The following is a 22192-nucleotide window of genomic DNA, read 5'->3' on the forward strand; positions in this document are numbered from 1 at the left end:
CTACACCCAGCATGACCCTACACTACGCAAACACTACAACACTACCCTAAACCACTACACCCCAGCATGACCCTACACTACACAAACACAACAACACTACCCTAAACCCTAAAACACTACACCCCAGCATGACCCTACACTAGGCAAACACTACAACACTACCCTAAACCCTAAAACACTACACCCAGCATGACCCTACACTACCCAAACACTACAACACTACCCTAAACCCTAAAACACTACACCCCAGCATGACCCTACACTACACAAACATTACAATACTACCCTAAACCCTAAAACACTACCCCCAGCATAACCCTACACTACACAAAAACTACAACACTACCCTAAACCCTAAAACACTACACCCCAGCATCACCCTACACTAGACAAACACTACAACACTACCCTAACCCCTATAACACTTCCCCCAGCACGTACCTACACTAAACAACCACCACAGCTCTACACTACACTAACACAACACTACACTACACAATCACTACCCCAGCACGACCCCCACCCCTATAAAATTAACCTAAACCCACTTACCTCTCTCAACGTCGTGGTTTACAACGCAAATGCATTTACCATACATGCCTTTACAACGTATTTCGTTGTAAAGGCATGCGGGATAAAAGCACATGCGTTGTAAAAAAATGCGGGATAATGGTATCCAGGGTCAATGACCTTGCTGTATCATAGTATGCGGCCTGAAAGTCTGCGGGATTAAAAATGCGGGATAATGGCTGCAAACAGTGTATGTTTAGTGCTACGGGATCCCAGTCTGTGACAGATAGCACTATGAAAATGTAAGTCATTATTTTAAATTTGCATTACACACAGTTTAAGATTGGCTGCTACAAAACATGCAAAAAGTATTAAGATAAAAAAGTACTTTCAAAATATAGATATTAGTAATACCGAGACTGTACATAGCGCATTTTTCATATATGTCCTTTAAAAGTACACATTTCATAGTTCAGCTGGTGACTCCTGTGCAATACCACTCAAAAAGAATAAATCAGGTCAGTCAGTCAGTCAAATATCTTTATTCGGCTGACTTGCAGCCATAAAATAATGCATCATAAAAACATTTAAAACATGAATTAATAATGTAATACAGACAATGGATAATATGCTTCAAGACAGTAGTAATTTATAGTCGGGATGTAGCAGGAATAATTCAATAAATTGATATTTCTACAAAATAGCAACATAAACTAGAAACCGTATATAATAAACTTTGTGGAAAACCCCTGCCCCTTGGACCATAAAATCCAAAAATAATTCATTAAAACAGGACAAAGAAGATCATTTTCCTACATTATTGTGCAAACGGGCAGCTGCAGAGATGTATCTGTAAATCATTAAACAAGTGAACTCATCATTTAAAAGCTGGAGACAATATAAAGCTGGCCGACAATTCCTAATTTTTAAAAACTTTAAAAGAGAAATAATTAAATCGTGCCTTAGCTTGATATAAAGTTGACAGAAGAACAAAAAGTAAAGCGTGCTCTGTGTAGACTTAGAGTCACAAGGGCACAGATCAAGTTTAGCATCACAATAAGCTTTACAGGGATAAGAAACCAAAAAGTGTGAGTTTCTAAACCTGAATCTAATAAGATAAAACAATTTAGTATGACATAAGTAAAAAGAGAGATAAGGCCAAACACCTGGAGAACGTGCTAGAAGCGAGTGTTCTGAAACTCTCTTTTTTACCATCTCTATGCGCTCACTAAATTACTTTAGACAGGTCTAGAAATCCATTTTCAATTTAGTTTTTGGGATCTTAGCAAATTTAGCTGGATTATGAAAACAATCCGCCAACCCCAATGACGCCAACTGTTTTTTTATGTAGTTGAGCCAGGGTATCTTCAACATGTAATCAAGTTTAAAACAGTCTAAAATAATTGCACGATTAAGGGTTGGCTCTTCCTTCGCCCATATTGAGCGCCACAGTGAAATTAGTGCAGTTTGTATGCGAAAAGACAAAGGGGTCAAACCAAGTTCACTATGACAAACGGTGGCGGGCAGACTATTGGGGACTGTCAGCAAACGTCTCATAAAGTTGTTCTCAGCTATTTGGAGACATGCTGAATATCAAAAACCCCATACTCCAACCCCATACAAGATAACAGAACACGAGCAAGCCTTATAAATATTCCTTATTGTATTAATCAGTTTTTTTCCAAAACACTTTTTATTAGACTGCACAAATATAAATGCAAAGCCCCGGTCACCGGGTTCTGTTGCATACATCAGTGAAGCAGGCACAGCAGTGTCAGACATTTTCATATAACACAAACACCCCCCACCCCGCTGCTACCACGTACCAGTTTACTGAGACCAATAAGAGAAACAATGATTATATGCCAAAACCGTCAGAGCACTACCAGCGTGCTCCAGCACTCCCTAGTGATTAAAATGTCAGAGTGGAGTCGTTTTCCGGGAGGGTCAAGGTCCACCCCCCTGTAATCCGCACACCTCTTCCAAATCCGAAAGTGCTTACGGGAGCACCCCCTGGCTAGGAAGACAGGCTGCTCCAACCCCATACTCTATGCCGTTCCTCCAGGCGGCCAGAGGCGGGGCCAGAGGCGCCTTCCAAGCTCTGACCTTGTCCCATTTGGCCAAGGTCAAACCCAGCAACAATAGGTGACGTTTATAACGATTGCCTCCAACCCCCTCCATAACATGAAACAAAGCCAATTTCGGTTCCCTGGACAGTTTCCATGCCAATACTTCTGATAGACATCGAAAGACCGCGGTCCAGAACCTATGCAGCACCGGGCAATCCCATGTTGTGTGCAAGAGTGTGCCTACCTCAGAGCCACATCGCAGGCACTCAGGGGACCCTATCATACCCGCCTTCCACAGGCGCTCCCTGGTGAAATATGTGCAGTGAAGGTATTTGAATTGTACAAGTCTCAGACGTGTGGAAATAGCTGCCCACCTGGGGCTCGCCAGGGCCTCCATCCAGCCTTCCTCCTCTAATTCCCCAACATCCCCCACTCCCGCAACTTCTGTAGGTCCGAGGAACAATGCCGCACCAGGGACTGGTATATACGGGACAGTTTTTTGTCCGGCAGCTCCCCCAGAAACAACTGGGCTTCAAGTGGGCTAAAGTCTGGAAGGGTGTCCATGTCCGTCAGGTATGGTGTCAGTGTATGTTGGAGTTGGAGAAAGTGAAAGAATTGAGAGCGAGGCATCCCAAAGTCGTTCTGCAGATCTTGGAACGACTTCAAGGTATCCCCTGACATCACATCCCCTCAAGGTGGAGATTCCTATGGCATCCCACCCGCCAAAACCCCTGAGGGTCAGCAATTGGGGCAAGCGACCATTGTGCCAAAGGGGGGTCTCCCAAGTGAGGACGTTCCACCATCCCATCTGGCGCAGCGCCTGCCGCCAGACGGAGAAGACCACTTGCGTGGCGGGTGGAAGATTCCGCCGAAGCGGTGCTGAGTACAGAAGGACATGGATGGACGACAAATCCATCAGGTGGCGCTCAACAGCATATGCTGGATCCCCCCTGTCCCCGTACCACCAGTCATTGAGGACCAGAAGATGCGCCGCTTGATAGTATGAGAGTATATCAGATGTGGCGAGGCCCCCCACGTACGTGGACCGAAAGCATGTCCGTAGCGCAACCCTGACTGTCCCACCCTCCCACAGGAATCCGCCCAGTGCCGAATTAACCTGTTGAAACCAGCGAGGCGGAATGGGGTAGGGATGATTCTGTAGTTGATACACAAGTCGTGGGAGTGCCACCATTTTGAAGAAGGCCGACCTCCCAAATATGGACAGTGGCATGCGGCCCCATGCCTTCATATCCTCCCACGTGCGATCCCACAGCGGGGCAAGGTTACGAGCGTGGGAGATACCTGCATCCTCGGACAGAAAGACTCCCAAGTACTTCATTCCTCCTGGGGCCAACTGTAAGCCTGCTGCCCAGTCACCCGCCGGCCGCCGGCCGCCGGCCGCCCAGGACCCACAAGGTTGATTTCCCAGGGTTCACATAGAGGCTTGAGGACTCCCCGAAGATCTGCAAGATGCGCAGCAGCCGTGGCCCTGATCGATCAAGGTCTGTTAAGAAGAACAATACGTCGTCAGCATATAATGCTATCTTGTCCGCAAGGCCCGGGGACCAGCGAAAACCCTTGAGCTGGACGTCGATGCTCACCCACGCGGCTAAAGGCTCCATGGCCAGCGCAAACAGCTATGGGGAGAGGCCACACCCCTGTCGTGTACCCCTCTGAACCGGAAATGGCTGGGACACAGCCCCCCCAACTCGCACGGAGGCCGTGAGACCGGTGTACAACAGCTGCACGTAGGCCAGAAAACGAGGACCTATGTTAAGGCGGGGCAGCAGGGCAAACAGGTAGGTCCAACTTAGGGAATCAAAAGCACGGTCCAAATCTGCTAGGAACAAGGCAGCCCGCTCGTCCAGATGTCTCCAGGCCGAGACCACCACCTGGGCGCGCCTAATATTATGTCGGTTGGCCCTCCGGGGCATAAAGCCCACCTGGTCAGGGTGGACCAGGTCCGTAATATGGGGCTTAAGCCTATTGGGTAGGGCCTTGGCCATGACCTTGGCCTCAGTATTGATCAGCGATATCGGGCGGTAGGACACATGGTTCTCCGGAGGCCGTCCCGGCTTCAGGAAGACCACCACCTCGGCGTGTCTCCAGTCCGGCGGGAGCACCCCACTATCTCACGCTTCCTCGATCACCGGGCGCAGGCGTGGGCCCAGCTGCACATGGAACCGTTTAAAGAATTTGCATGGGAACCCGTTGGGGCCCGGCGCCTTGCCCGGGTTGAGCTCGCCTAAGGCAGAGCCCAGTTCCTCGTCCGTGAAAGGCCTGCCCAACAGGTCGCGCACCTCATCCGAAACCGAGCGCGGGGTGAGGTCGTCAATGAATCGCTGAACAGTCTCAGCAGGAAGGCATTCCAGGGGCGCGTACAGTCCCTCAAAGTATGTTGCGAAGCTCTCTGCGATATCCGACGTCTCTGAGATCAGTGAACCCGCCGGGTCACCAGCTGCTTGACTGACCGAGATTCGCCGGTCAGAAGGACGTAGGTTTAGAGGCTCCCTCAGCACGTGATTAAGGCTACTAATCGATCACGCAGGTCCTACCAAAGCAGCCAGGGGACAACTATCTACAACGACTGTGGGGCGGACAACAACACAGGAACTCTTCCTGTTCCAGATCCTGACCCCACAGGTTGTATCTATTTAACCCAGCAGCCCACAATGGGCTCCTTTTTAAGTTTATGAGCACCCCCTTTGGTCCTGATGAATTGTCTTGATGGCATGAAACATGTCGACCAGATCACTTGTTGAGGGTTGAACGGGCTTCCCACACATAGGTTGGCTGAAATCCCATACCCCTCTTAGTTTTAATAAAGTAGGTAGCTACAGGAATAAAATACCCAGAGTAGACTACACTAACTTTTTTTAGAATCACCACACGTCACGCTCACTACTTCACGATTAGGGCCCCTCACACCCACTCAAACATCGGCTTTGGAATAAAAGATCTCCGACAAAGTGTAGCACTAAGTGCTACCCGTCAGGCATTGCAGTGCCGGCTTGACGCAGGAGCAGGAAGCCGATGATGACACGAAGCGACCGGTTGGGAATGTGACAGCAGTCATAGAACCAACCTGTTGTGTGAGGTTTCCCTAATTCCGAAAAGGGACAATCGCCCCTGACATCCAGATACAACCTCCCTCTCTTAGAGAGGAAGTTAGTCCACTCTTTATTACATAGATACCACCCCCAGGGGAACTTTGTGCAATCAGTTGGGTAACAGTTCATTGGGACATGCACACTGGACCCCTATAAATATTGTCCCCTCACTGTCCCCCTCTTTTGTTGTTAACCCGCCGGGTCCAACAACTGGGGCATCGGCTGGGCATGGAGAGTGCCCTGACACAGCGGTGTAGCATCTTACAGGACTTGTCCCCCCATTGGTACACCCGACTACGAGTGGCAAGCCAGGCCTGCCTCGCCTCCTCAAGTAAGACCGCCGTGTATTGCAGCTGAGCTAGGACTAGCCGCCGCCCTACTAATCTACCACTCTCCTCCCTACATCTGTGCTCCAGTGTTTCCAGCTCCGCCTCACGCCTCACCAGATCCCGCCGCCTCTCCGCCCGTGCCGCCACACACCAGGATATGTCTACCCCGCATAGGGTAGGTTTGAGGGCCTCCCAGAGGGTCGTTTGGGAATCCACTGAGTTATGATTGGTGGTCAGATAGTTGTCAATTTCCTGAGAGATATGGTCTCTATAGGGGGCCTGTAAAAGCTGCCATCCAGACATGCGCCAACAAAACGGAAGCCCAGACGGGCCTACTCTAAAGGTAAGTGCCACTGGTGAGTTATCCGACAGGGCTCTTGGCAGGATATCAGAGGCCACGATCCTTTGTGCCAGACCCCTAGGGACGAACAAATAATCCAATCTGGAGAACGAACCATGTACTGAGGAGAAATATGTGTATTCTCGGCTCGCGCCGTGCCTATACCTCTAGACGGTAAACAGACAAAATATCGACTACAAAATATCGAATGGACATAATATCGAGTACAAAATATAGGCTGTACAGAATATCGTTTAGAAGGTAAGTAATGTAATATCGAATTTTAAAATATAGATAGTTAAAATATCAAAGTACATAATATAGGTTAATAAAAAAATCGAACATTTAATAATATCGATTTTTTTATAGTGTATTTTATGTGTTAAAAGTGTTTATTTATGTTATAATGTAATTTAATTAATGAATTTAATGGTATTTACATTTTGCGTAATTTAATTCTGTAGTGGGTTGTGGGTTTATAGGGGAATAGGGTGGGAAGTAATTTAATTATAATTAATTAAATATGTAAATTTATTTATTGGTATTTGTTTATAATTAATTGTTAATTAATTTTTATTTTGTAATTAAATACATTTTAATTGCCAATTAATTTTATTTAATTGATTAATTGGTAATTATGTTAATTTAACTAATTTAATTTCTGTAGCGGGTTATGGGTTTATAGGGGAGTAGGGTGGGAAGTAATTTAATTATAATTAATTAAATATGTAAATGTATTTATTGGTATTTGTTTATAATTAATTGGTAATTAATTTTTATTTTGTAATTAATTACATTTTAATTGCCAATTAATTTTATTTAATTGATTAATTGATAATTATGTTAATTTAACTAATTTAATTTCTGTAGCGGGTTGTGGGTTTATAGGGGAGTAGGGTGGGAAGTAATTTAATTATAATTCATTGAATATGTTAATTTATGTAGTGTTATTTATTTATAATTAATTGATAAATAAGTTTTATTTGGTAATTGATTACATTTTCATTGAGATTTAATTTTATTAAATTGATTAATTGATAATTATGTTAATTTTACTAATTTATTTTCTGTCGTGGGTTGTGGGTTTATAGGGGAATAGGGTGGGAAGTAATTTAATTATAACTAATTACATATGTTAATTTTTGGGGGTATTTATTAGATTTTAATTGTTAAGTAAGTTTTTAATTACTAATTAATTAATTGTTAATTTGTAATTAGTTAGTATTACTAGATAACTAATTGTAATGATTAAATTAAATTAGTATTTGTAATTAATTAATTTTTATATTATATTAAATTGGTAATTACTTTTACTTAATTTTTTGATAGCTATTAATATATATATATTTTTAAATAATATATGAAGTATCTACTTTCCCTACTGTTGCACTCTTTGGAGTGGGAATAGTAATTTTTACCCCTACGCTATCCAACACTTTCCCTACTGTTGCACTCTCTGGAGTGGGAATAGTAATTTTTACCCCTACGCTATCCAACGCTTTCCCTACTGTTGCACTCTCTGGAGTGGGAATAGTAATTTTTACCCCTACGCTATCCAACGCTTTCCCTACTGTTGCACTCTCTGGAGTGGGAATAGTAATTTTTACCCCTACGCTATCCAACGCTTTCCCTACTGTTGCACTCTCTGGAGTGGGAATAGTAATTTTTACCTCTACGCTATCCAACGCCTTACCTACTGTTGCACTTTCTGGAGTGGGAATAGTAATTTTAACCCCTACGCTATCCAACGCTTTCCCTACTGTTGCACTCTCTGGAGTGGGAATAGTAATTTTTACCTCTACGCTATCCAACGCCTTACCTACTGTTGCGCTCTCTGGAGTGGGAATAGTAATTTTAACCCCTACGCCAGTGTTTCCCAAACTGTGGTCCGAGGACCCCCAGGGGTCCGTGACACATTCCCAGGGGGTCCCTAGGCAACAGTTTTAAATGCACAGAAACATTTCTTGTATAATTAGGAGCTTTCCAGCAACAATAAAAGTGTCAAGAGAATGCCAGTGATGAATGTACCTGCTGGAGAGCGAGGAGAGGTTTGTTCAGTGGCAGCTTTGATTTAACTAATGTAGCATAGAGGGTGAATGTGCCTACTGCAAAGAACGTGTAACATGCATCTTAAAAAGCAGCATTTTATGTGCCTAGGTTCGTGGTTACTGCTTTTGTCACAGAGATTCCTTTATTACTGTGCACTTCATAGGTGACAATCGTAATCTAGCAGAGGGACCTATGAACTGTCATCAAAGAGCTGCTTGCAAACTGCATGGTACCAGTTAGTAACTTATATTTTGTCCCAGTCATTCATTATCCTGATACTGCTAAAAATATATATTTGGGTGGAAATACATTCTTAATGTTAAAGTCAATGCTAGCCACTGTGTTATGCTCTGAATCCTTAGTTTGTGCTTTTCCAGACCAAGCACTTTTTAAACATTTTATATACACACTGATTTACATGTATGATTCAATGTCTCTATATGTGTGTGATGTAAAGAGCTCTGACATCCTACAATGGTATGAGAGATGCTACAAAACAAATGAAATACATGTGACAGAGGGGCTATTACTGCAATATAAAATACTAAGGGCCAGATGCACGATCTGTTTTTATATGCGCGAACGGGTTTGCGAACCCGTTTGCGCATGCAAAAACCTATTGGGCCATGTACATAGCCTATTTCGCGAGTCGCAATTTGTTTGCGACTCTCTAAATAGGTTTTGCAACTTGCTATTTGGAAGGGGCATTCCCTTCCAAATAGCGAGTCTCAAAACCATGTACAAATGTTTTGCGGTCGCAAAACAGTCACAACTACCACCTACTTCAAGAAGATGGTAATGCATTCGCAAATGGGAAGGGGTCCCCAGGGGACCCCTTCCCCTTTGCAAATGCATGCAAAATTATTTTTTATTGCCAGGCAGTGGTCCCAGGGACCTCTGCCTGCCCTTAGAAAATGAAACAAAAACGTTTAATTTTCTTTTTTTTTAAATGCATGGTAAACAGGCTGCATTTTTTTTAAACTGCTTTATTTAAAAGCAGTCCGAGACATGGTGGCCTGCAGAGCCCAGCAGTCCACCATCGCTGGGAGGGCTGGCATTCCCAATTGGCTCACAAATTGCGAGAGGCTCATTAATATTAATGAACCTCGCAATTTGCGACCCCATTGGGAATCCCAAACAGTGTTAAACGCACTGTTCTACATTTGATATAGCGACTCGCAATTTGCCACTCGCAATGTGTCGCCAATTGCGAGGCGCTAAATGAAATGGTCGTACATCTGGCACCAAAATCCTTAGTACTTTAAGCATTTTTTTGTGTGCACACGTGTGTATTTTTTTTCGAATTACTGTTTTAATGTTTCAAATTTAACTCACACAAATTGCTTGGAGGTCCCCGGCTTCCAGTGGTGACTCAATGGGGGTCCTCAGGAGTCAAAAGTTTGGGAACCACTGCCCTACGCTATCCAACGCTTTCCCTACTGTTGCACTCTTTGGAGTGGGAATAGGAATTTTTACCCCTATGCTATCCAACACTTTCCCTACTGTTGCACTCTCTGGAGTGGGAATAGTAATTTTTACCCCTACGCTATCCAACGCTTTCCTTACTGTTGCACTCTCTGGAGTGGGAATAGTAATTTTTACCTCTACGCTATCCACCGCTTTCCCTACTGTTGTACTCTCTGGAGTGGGAATAGTAAGTTTTACCCCTACGCTATCCAACCCTTTCCCTACTGTTGCACTCTCTGGAGTGGGAATAGTAATTTTTACCTCTAAGCTATCCAACGCTTTACCTACTGTTGCACTTTCTGGTGTGGGAATAGTAATTTTAACCCCTACTCTATCCAACGCTTTCCCTACTGTTGCACTCTCTGGAGTGGGAATTGTAATTTTTACCTCTACGCTATCCAACGCCTTACCTACTGTTGCACTTTCTGGAGTGGGAATAGTAATTTTAACCCCTACGCTATCCAACGCTTTCCCTACTGTTGCACTCTTAGGAGTGGGAATAGTAATTTTTATCCGTACGCTATCGAACACTTTCCCTACTGTTGCACTCTCTGGAGTGGGAATAGTAATTTTTACCCCTACGCTATCCAACGCTTTCCCTACTGTTGCCCTCTCTGGAGTGAGAATAGTAAGTTTTACCCCTACGCTATCCAACCCTTTCCCTACTGTTGCACTCTCTGGAGTTGGAATAGTAATTTTTTCCCTTTACGCTATCTAACGCTTTCCCTACTGTTACACTCTCTGGAGTGGGAATAGTAATTTTTACCCCTATGCTATCCAACGCTTTGCCTACTGTTGCACTCTCTGGAGTGGGAATAGTAATTTTTACCTCTACGCTATCCAACGCCTTACCTACTGTTGCACTTTCTGGAGTGGGAATAGTAATTTTTACCTCTACGCTATCCAACGCCTTATCTACTGTTGAACTCTCTGGAGTGGGAATAGTAAGTTTTACCCCTACGCTATCCAACACTTTCCCTACTGTTGCACTCTCTGGAGTGGGAATAGTACTTTTTACCCATACACTATCCAACGCTTTCCCTACTGTTGCACTCTCTGGAGTGGGAATAGTAATTTTTACCCCTACGCTATCCAACGCTTTCCTTACTGTTGCACTCTCTGGAGTGGGAATAGTAATTTTTACCTCTACGCTATCCACCGCTTTCCCTACTGTTGTACTCTGTGGAGTGGGAATAGTAAGTTTTACCCCTACGCTATCCAACCCTTTCCCTACTGTTGCACTCTCTGCAGTGGGAATAGTAATTTTTACCCCTACGCTATCCAACGCTTTCCCTACTGTTGCACTCTCTGGAGTGGGAATAGTAATTTTTACCCCTACGCTATCCAACGCTTTCCCTACTGTTGCACTCTCTGGAGTGGGAATAGTAATTTTTACCTCTACGCTATCCAACGCCTTACCTACTGTTGCACTTTCTGGTGTGGGAATAGTAATTTTAACCCCTACGCTATCCAACGCTTTCCCTACTGTTGCACTCTCTGGAGTGGGAATAGTAATTTTTACCTCTACGCTATCCAACGCCTTACCTACTGTTGCACTTTCTGGAGTGGGAATAGTAATTTTAACCCCTACGCTATCCAACGCTTTCCCTACTGTTGCACTCTTAGGAGTGGGAATAGTAATTTTTATCCCTACGCTATCGAACACTTTCCCTACTGTTGCACTCTCTGGAGTGGGAATAGTAATTTTTACCCCTACGCTATCCAACGCTTTCCCTACTGTTGCACTCTCTAGAGTGGGAATAGTAAGTTTTACCCCTACGCTATCCAACCCTTTCTCTACTGTTGCACTCTCTGGAGTTGGAATAATAATTTTTTCCCTTTACACTATCTAACGCTTTCCCTACTGTTGCACTCTCTGGAGTGGGAATAGTAATTTTTACCCCTACGCTATCCAACGCTTTCCCTACTGTTGCACTCTCTGGAGTGGGAATAGTAATTTCTACCTCTACGCTATCCAACGCCTTACCTACTGTTGCACTTTCTGGAGTGGGAATAGTAATTTTAACCCCTACGCTATCCAACGCTTTCCCTACTGTTGCACTCTCTGGAGCGGGAATAGTAATGTTTACATCTACGCTATAGACAGAGTTCGCACTTTCAAAAATATTGTACTGTCTATTCGGAAACTCAAAGTGTGACTTTTTGCACTACACAGCGTACATACCTTATATTTATTTGTCAGTGGTGTTCTAATATCACTTCCTGTTTTTCCATCAATACTTACAGGCCGGGTTTCAGTCTGTGCAATGGGAAAAAAAGGATGAAGTCAGGCTTCACATTAGCGAGCCGCAATTCAGCATCCGCCAGGCAGGCAGTGGACAGGGTGTCTTCTGGTCACCAACATTGATGGACGGAGCGTCAGCTGGAATGGAGGAGTCCCGCTAATGAGAGGAATGGTTTGATTCATGCAACTTACCAAATTCAACAGGACAACTACAACAACATACAGATACAGTATCCGTTCTTTTCTAATTATCTTTTAAGTAATGTTATTGCTGTGAACTTCTATGAGTGTGACTCTGCATTTCTTTGATCTCTGCTTCTAAATTCATCCCTACAGCCATTCTATAGGTTTTACTTGTGCTATTTTTTAAACCTAATTTAATGTAAGAAGTGTTTCTCTGAGTGCAGATAGGCAAGTGAAAACGCATAATTAGTACTGCAGCCCTGTACTGTCTCATTCTTTCATTCACGGTTGTCGAAAGTACTACTTACTTTTCAGTAACCATGCATGCAGTAGTGCATGCACTTCCTTTATGTCACTTAAAAGATTTATGGTTAGCTTTGTACCCAAAGATTTCTTTATCTTCAAATATTGTTTGTCCATGCTGTGTTTTTTTTTTCTTCTCTCAACAAAACTTTCCCAAAATCCCTCATTCCCATCCATTTTCCAAACCCTAACCCTCTTCCCCCGGGCTGTGTGGTTTTGATTGATGTGTGACTAAATGACAGCAATAATTCCACACACTTGCTGGGGAGGATAAGGTCATAGCAACAGGCTGGTGAAGGAATCCGAGGATATATTCTATTCTTACTCAGCTTGACACTCAGTCACTATTGGCAAATGAAAGCAGATTTTCATGTGCACCATCAACTTGATTGGTCATCAAGAACATCCTCCTCCTAGGCGTGGCAAACTATTACGCTGCTGTGTCCTTCACCTTCGTTACTATTTCTTGTAGTAGTAGCCAATGTCAAAGAAATTCAACGCAAGTACTAGTTATACTTTCAATACTTTACCATTTGTTAGGCTACATTGTGGCACTGTTCTAGTGTACTGTCACCTGCTATATTCTCTATTGTACCGTTCTAATGCTACGGTAAGGACAAACAAGGTTTCATTTTCTTTTTTTTCAGATGCTGCAACTGCCACTGTGTAACACCACTAGTACCACCGCAATGATGACATTTCATCCGCCCAGGATTGCCAACCTTAATCGCCATTTGCCGTGTAGCCAGCCCTGTGCCTAGCCCTATTTCCAAACACAAATTACAGGTAAGATAAGCGTTTGGGGGGGAGGAAGTATAATGGAGTATTAGGAGAGACGAGAGACTGACGCTAGTACTAGTAAAGCCCTAGGACTATTGAATTTAGTTACTCTGTGAGAGGCACTTAGTTTTGAAAACATTTCGGCTATTAATTACACAACTTAAATCAAGATGCCACTTAAGTTTCAGGAAAACAAACTTACTGTTAAACTCCCACACACCAGCCTCAAAAGCACTAAAAAAAACACGTATGCTAAGATAAAGTTTAAAGTATATTTATATCCCTAACAAAAATAATCTCCCGCAAGACCCAACCCACCCCCACTCCCTAACCCCAACGAATGTCAGTGAAAAGTCCAAAAAACCCAACTCCCAATTCCCACCCCCCCAGAAGTCTTTAAAAAACGGGCAAGGAACAGTCTCCTCCTACTGCTGGCTGCTGCTGTTGACTTTCCGGGCCAGGTCGGCATGCTCCTTGCGGAGGGTCTCGAGCAGGGTTTTGGTGTTGAGGAGCTCCTGCTCGAGGTAGGAGACCCTCAGGGAAAGGCGGTGCATCCTTTTTTTGTAACTACTGTGGGGGGCAGTTGATTTCTTTGCTGCTCGGCGGTGGCGGGTGGCTGCGGTACCCCGGCTCCGTACCGCTGGAGACCTGCTGCGCTGACTGGCTGACCCAGGGATCGCGGAGTAGGATGCAGGTGTCACCGTAGATGTTGTAGATGTACTCTGCATGTCCTCCTCCTGGGCCACCAGCCGCCGATATTCGGTGACAGTGGCCTCCAGCCTCCGTTGCCGGGCCCGTCTAGCCAGCTCCTTCCTTGTTGGTTTGGAAGGAGCATCTATATGAAGAAAGAAAAAGACATAGTCTGTAACCAATGCTCTTTAGGATTAACACAAAATGATTCAGCAGAAAGTTGTGTCACAGTAGAACTAGCAACTTGCAGGCGCAGTACATAACTATTGTGGCAAGTATCTATCTAACCTCCCACTTCTTCATCCTTGCTCTAACATTAGTGGGAGTTTAAGGAATCAATTCTACGAGCACTATGGACTCACTCCATTAGAGTCGACTATGACAGTACACCAGTCTTATTCTTCTTCTTCTCTCTTGTTTAGCAAAATTGGTACGTTAACTTCTGCAAGCCGGCATAATGCCAGCGCAGTCAACTTGCACCCGAGAAAAACAGACGCCCGCCATGATGAGTGAGACAGACTTGCGTTACTGTACCAGTCCAGTACATGCAGGTGGTGATGCTCTTACTTTTCTATTATGGGTGGCACTGAGAATACTCTGTTACAAGGGATACTGCTTAATTAATTTAACTTTCACCCTACAGTGCCAATGAATACTAGAAAAGGAAAATGAAGAAGATAAATAATTTGATTATCTATCACTGCACATGGTATGCATTTGCTTACATATCGGATGGCTTTAGGTGCTTTGCTTTTTATTGAGTGAACAGTGATACATTCACACATGAATGACCGAGTTCTACTAAACTTATTAACAGAGGTAGTGAGTGGCCATCGTAGTAGCCGGATATATGCTGTGCTTGCAATACAAAGTACTGCTACTATTCATGGTAGTATTCGGACAAAATTACAACTTCTTTTCCTTGCCTTTCCTACACTGGGACGGACGTGCCGGTGCGGTGTTACATGCTCTTCAAAGTAACACTTAGTTCATCCAGTGACCGTCTTCTCTCTCTAGATATACATATGCTATCTAAGAGTCAGATAGTACCATGATCCAGGCATCCATCCATTCAAACTATATGTCAATCATTCTTCTTCATGTCTCTCATCTGGACAAACCTTATGTTTTGTCACGGGGAGCACACTATGCAGTCTGCAATCTCAATAAGTAAGGAATATAAGAGCTTACCACTGCCCGCCACTACCGTGGCAACCCGCACAGCAGTTTGGTCCGGCACTTGCACCGCCTCCTCCCCAGAGCTTTCCTCCTCCACCTCCGCGCTGGGCCCAGCCCCAGATGTTCCACCTACAAAGTAAATTTAAGAATGTTAGATGTCATAGACATACACCACTCACTAGTATTTTGTCTAGGAATGAAGAAATGTGAATACAGAAACCAATCTAATAATTTGTGACTGTCTACTCTAAAGTAAAAATGTCCCTTTTTCCAGGGAAGGGTGTTGTCTTGCTGCACTTTTTGGCACAACTGATGAATGCTTGCTTTTTAACACGCACCATTTTTCTCATAACAGACAGAAGCTTCACTTCTAAGAACAAAAAATCATCATCACCACTAGGACAGAGGGACCAACGATTCAGCACCAAAAAGTAAAATGAAAGTTCAAACCAGGTGAGGGCTCAGCTCGCCCACAATAAATGTGTGAAATAAATCACTATAAGCACTTTTCCATTTTTAATCAACCGTTTATGTTTTATGACAAGCTTGATTTTAATAAATATTTTTACTTTTAATAAAGCTTTAAAACTTAAATAGACTCTGTGGTTTTTGGTCATGAGTGAATGAGCAAAAGGTTTTGCAATTTGCAAGCATGAGTCTGTGCCTCTGACACTTCTGGACTCTGACTCCGTACTCTTGTCCTGCGTTGGATAATCATCATTGGGGATCAATCATCAATGAATTCGGGAGCTAAATGACTCTGCCACACTATCTAGTCAGTAAGGAGATTGGGGGATTCTTCAAAGTCTGATATCACTGAGGTATGTGGAAAGTCTACCTGCGCCTATTATAATTGATAAACAATGCAGTATTTAGTGTCCATAGTTCTGTTTGTGCAGATTTGTCCCTGCAACAGTAGTAGTATGGATTGTCCTCCTATCCAAACCAAAAGTAAAGTAGTATCTTATTCTTTCTTGGTGGTCATTCACCTTTTTATTGTTGGTAATTGTCAAAGCATAAACATTTAGAAGACTTGAAAAGACATTAAGGACAATCCCAGAGGACTGCACTCAGTGCTATTGCTGACTAGAATGGGAGTTTCGTTTTACACCTTTTGCCAAATGTGCAATCTTAGTTAGCTACACAGACAGACTAATAAGAATAATCTAGTAATACCACAGGGAGTCATAGTCGAGGCAGGATAAGAATTTAGATACAGTCTACAAGAAGATCAAAGACGATTTAGAAAAAATCGAATGAGGAACGCTAGGAAAAAATAGGTACTCTATATTAAAATTAAAACTTACTGGGGCCAGCAAAGGAGCCCTTGCCTGACCGATCCTGGCCTTGTTTAGCAGCAGCAGCAGACTCCTCCAATGCCCTCTTGCCCCTGGGGGGATCTGATGTACAACATGAAAGAAAGAAAGACCAGAAAACATGGATGATATTTGTCAACCAAATCAAACATTTCAAAAGAACAATAACAAAATATTTTGGCGAACCAGACATAGAAACAACATAGTCGCGACCGTTGCGAGCCGACAAGTAAGTTCGCAATTGCGAACTGGTACAAAACCCTCGCCAACTGGCAGAAACCCATGCGAACACAAAAAAAATCTGCAAATTCGCGAGAGTTCGCGGATTTTGCGGATTGCGAATTCGTGAATACGCAAATTTGCGAACGGCAGATTCGCAAAATTCGCCCATGCTTACTCTTTTTGAAAGAGGCAGCCCGGGAAAACCAATTGCTGCAGACGTGTGCCACTGATATCAGGTCAGGGCCCTATATATGTGTGAATCTCTGCAGCACACATCCACTGCTTCCAGCCACTGCTTCCTGCACCCATCACCTCTACCTGCTGCTGCTGACCAGTCCGCCAACTGCTGCCTGCAACCATCACCTCTACCTGCTGCTGCTGACCAGTCCGACAACTGCTGCCTGCAACCATCACCTCTACCTGCTTCTGCTGACCAGTCCGCCAACTGCTGCCTGCATCCATCACCTCTACCTGCTGCTGCTGACCAGTCCGCCAACTGCTGCCTGCAACCATCACCGCTACCTGCTGCTGCTGACCAGTCTGCCAACTGCTGCCTGCACCCATCACCTCTAACTGCTGCTGCTGACCAGTCCGCCAACTGCTGCCTACAACCAACACCTCGACCTGCTGCTGCTGTCCAATCCTCCAACTGCTGCTGTTGTGCCACAGTCAGGGACCCTGCCATGTCGAGAGTGCGAGAGATCCGGTCTCGTCCCTTCACTGCAGTGGAGCTCGATGTCCTTGTTGACGGTGTGCTCCGCCACTATGACCGGCTATACGGTGCCCCCGGACAGGTGGTAAGTGCAGTGGGGGACATGTTGGTGTGCATGAGGTGGTCACTGACTCCTGGCTTCTGCAATCTTGGCGGTGTGCTGTGGGACCTTCACATGTGCTGTACTGTGCATGGCTGCTGCAGGATACTTGTTGCTCCTATCTGTGTGGCTGTCCATATGTCCACTGACTTTCCCATTTTGTCTCCCATCATGGTAGGTCAAGCTGCACCTTCGCAAGACCGTGTGGAGGACCATAGCCCGTGATGTAGGGGCAGTGGGGGTGTGCAATAGGCGACATACACACTGCCACAAGCGCTGGGACGACATCTCCAGGCTCAGCAAGAATGGGGCGGAGATGACACTGGGGCAGATTCCACGTACATCCCGGCTTACACGAGGCACCATGACCCCTCTGATGCTCCGTATCTTTGCAGTGACCCATCCTGACCTGTCCGCCCGGTTGAGAGGGGATCAGCAGCAAACTAGCGGTAAGCAGACTGAATGTGTTTGTGACTTGTGAGTGCATGCATGTATTGATGCCAGACGCAGTAGTGACATCAGTGGTGTGTATGTTGTGCTGCAAAAGCATGTTGGTGCCATTATCGGAGTGTGTTTTGGCATCCATGCCAGCCAGGTGGACATACCAGTTGCATTGTAGTGCAGGGTCCCAGGACAGGCCCTTGAGGTCCTGTGTTGCACTTGCCCTGCTAGTTAGAAGTACATGTTTCACAGGCACCCCCGGTTCTTTGACATGAAGATGCATGGTAGGGGTGGTTCTTGTGCAGGATGGGGGCTACATGTTGGTCAGAAGTCAAGGTGTTTTGTTTTTACAATTTTCAGTACCTGAGTGTGGCACTTACGTATACCTATTTTCTCTCTTTCAGCTTTGGCCCAGGGCACTGACCCACAAACGACAAAGCTCAGTGGTGGCAATGCATCAGAATCCGGAAACACACACATGCAGACTGAGACTGAAGAGAGCAGCCCCGGAGAGGGGGACAGGACTGTCCCTGAGGACTCACATGTGGAGACACCATCGTCCTCATCTTGAGACGGTGTTGGTGAGTCAGCACTGTTGGTAGACACAGGGAGTGGGCAATCTACACCTTCAGTCGGTACACAGCACACAGGGCCAACACTGCCAACAACTGCAACAAGTACTGCTGGTGCTCGCCAGAGTAAGGGGAGCAGAGTGGCCTTCGGTGCAGGTACCGCTGCCCCTGCCCCTGTGACCCAAAATGTGTAGGGCAGACCAACATGATCAATGCATTCCTAGACCACGATAGGAAGTTGGGGCAGGTGGTAGCATTCATGGAGGGGATGTATGGCGAAGTTGCTGGTCTACATAGAACAGCTCAGTAGTTAACCAGCACAGTGTCTGCAGCCATTCAAAATTCGCAGAGACAAGCTTCTACTTCAGTTCCCCCATCCACACCAATTGATGTGTCAGCGGAGAGTGACATTTCTGAGCAGGGCTCATTTTCTGGATATTGCACTAGAAGCAGCCACAGGGAGCAAGGCAGGGCACGGAGGGCACAGACACCATCCCCTAGGACAGGGAAATCTTTCACAGACCACGACATCAGCTACCCTGGAGTTGACACGCAGGATGATCAAGGGGTGTTGGGTGACAGGGATTCACATGTAACACAGGCATCCCCCTCTAAAGGTACTCCCAGAGCAAGGGCACCTCCCAAGGCCAGGGACACTCCCAAGGACAAGGACACTGCAAAGGAAAGGGCACCTTCCAAGGCCAGGGACACTCCCAAGTACAAAGAAACGGCAAAGGAAAGGGCACCTTCCAAGGCCAGGGACACTCCCAAGGACAAGGACCATGCAAAGGAAAGGGCACCTCCCAAGGCCAGGGACACTCCCAAGGACAAGGACACTGCAAAGGAAAGAGCACCTCCCAAGGCCAGGGACACTCCAAAGGACAAGGACCATGCAAAGGAAAGGGCACCTCCCAAGGCCAGGGACACTCCCAAGGACAAGGACACTGCAAAGGAAAGGGCACCTTCCAAGGCCAGGGACACTCCCAAGGACAAGGACCATGCAAAGGAAAGGGCACCTCCCAAGGCCAGGGAAACTCCAAAGGACAAGGACACTGCAAAGGAAAGCGCACCTCCCAAGGCCAGGAACACTCCCAAGGACAAGGACACTGCAAAGGTAATGGCACCTCCCAAGGCCAGGGACACTGCAAAGGACAAGGACACTGCAAAGGAAAGGGCACCTCCCAAGGCCAGGGGCACTGCAAAGGACAAGGACACTGCAAATGAAAGGGACACTACAATGGACCGGGACACTACTAAGGACAAGCCAACTCCCAGGGACAGGGCACCGCCCACGGTTCAGGCACATTCCAGAGACAGGACACATCCTACAGGCAAGGCACCTCCCAGGGACAAGGGTTCTCCCATGGACACGAGCACCATCAAGGACAGGCATACATCACCCCTGGATGCCCTGAGGCTGATGTTGGAGAAGGAACGTAAAACACATGTGTCCAGCGGTGGAGTCCCCCCATACCTCTACTCCCATCCACACCCCGCAGAAGCAGAGGAAGGAGTGCACTGTTGTTGCATCCCCCATTACACATGATGCAGAGGGCAGAAGGCAGGGCCACAGCAAACATCAAGCAGGATCCAGCACGTCTCCAGAGAGCAGACCCACACCAGCACATGATCCACCTTTGATGAGTGATGTTCATGATGAGGCCACACCACTTACCAGTCCAGTCATGTCCAGGGTGCCCTTCCATATCCCAAAGAAACGGAGTCACACACCTGTGACACCTGCCCACAACAATGTCGCTCAAGTACAGCTGTCCCAAGCTCCAAGAGCCACCCTGCCTCCTGGCCCATACAGCCCTGTGGCTCACCATTTCAGTGGTCCTAGTGGGTCACCTGCAGTTCACTCTCATGTGTCAGATAGTGGCACTGTGTCTGTTGTTCGCTGTCATGCCTCATGTAGTAGCACTGTGTCAGTTGTGCCCTCTCCTGTTTCAGGTACTACCAATGTGTGTGTCCGCCACTCTTATGTCTCAGATGCTGGCATGGTATTTGTTGGTCACTGTGCACGGTCATGTCCTGGCAGTGTGTCTGGGTCTATGGCTCATGTGTCAGTCACTACATCTGTGGCTGTGTCCCACACTCCTGTTTCTGGTGCTGGCAGTGTGTCTGGGTCTATGTCTCATGTGTCAGTCACTAGAGCTGTGGCTGTGTCCCACACTCCTGTTTCTGGTGCTGGCAGTGTGTCTGGGTCTATGGCTCATGTGTCAGTCACTAGAGCTGTGGCTGTGTCCCACACTCCTGTTTCTGGTGCTGGCAGTTTGTCTGGGTCTATGGCTCATGTGTCAGTCACTAGAGCTGTGGCTGTGTCCCACACTCCTGTTTCTGGTGCTGGCAGTGTGTCTGGGTCTATGGCTCATGTGTCAGTCACTAGAGCTATGGCTGTGTCTCCCAATCCGGTATCAGACACTGCCACTGTGTCTGAGGCTACTAGGTCGAGCACTTCACCAGATTCAGTGCTGTGAGGTGTAGTTCACATCACTCGCATGTCATTTTACTTGGTGTGTAGATAGTCCATTTTAAACACCCTTGCATTATTTAGGTCCATGGGACGGGCCGCTTGACACACGTCCTTGTACTGCCTCAGATGTACCTGTTCTTTGCCATGGACTGTTGATGCTCTGTGCCCCTCTCATGTTCTGCCTCTGATGTACCTGCTCTGTGCCTTTATGTGAAAAACAAGGACCCCCTGATAAGGATAAAGTTCCTGGGTCAGGGCAATTGATTTGTTGAAAATAAAACACCCAGGCAACACATAAACACTGGCAACGTTCAGGTAGCAAATTAATGATAATAAATACTAAGGCACTAAGATAGCACAGAAATTGCAATTTAATAAATTATATAAAAGTGTCACGAAATAATTCATTGACTTACTGATTAAAAACAATTAAGGGATTTCTTTCATTGAGTATATAGCAAATGCATATTGTTTGTTTATACAATCAAATAGTAAAATAGAGAGATGGTTTCCGTCTACGCATTTCAACACGTTGAAAGTGTCTCCCTCAGGACACTACCATCTTGTTACTGAAAATAAATAAACAATATATTTTAAAAGTGTGTCTCTGTGGTAGGCAGTGCACAAACGTCAACACATTTTAATTGAACACAATAAGTCAGTGGTTTGAAAAGATATCATGATATACCGACTTACATCAGTTCATTATATGTTGTTTATCATAAGGAAACAATTGGCAAAACATGATCCAGATAAAAACAGACATTTATCTTTTAATCACATAACAACATAATTGGAAACAAGGGAATCATAAAGGCTCAAGGAAAAGATGAGAATAGTGCAGAGATGCTTAGTAAAGAGAAACAAAACTGGTATGCATGCTTTACAAAGAGAAGATTGATGTTTCTCCAGTCGATGATTTAAGTGTCTATCTATTGATATAGTCAGGAGTTCGTTTTGGTTTATTTAGCTGTACTATAGGCAACCATCCTGAGCGGGCTATAGGGTAGCGCAGATGGTTAATGATCAGATAGAGAAAAAGTCCTTGTGTATTATTTAGTCAGGCAAAGTATGAAATGTCAGTGTTTATCATGTCTCA

This window comes from Lissotriton vulgaris, chromosome 9 (genome assembly GCF_964263255.1).
Source record: "Lissotriton vulgaris chromosome 9, aLisVul1.2, whole genome shotgun sequence".
Taxonomy (NCBI): Eukaryota; Metazoa; Chordata; class Amphibia; order Caudata; family Salamandridae; genus Lissotriton; species Lissotriton vulgaris.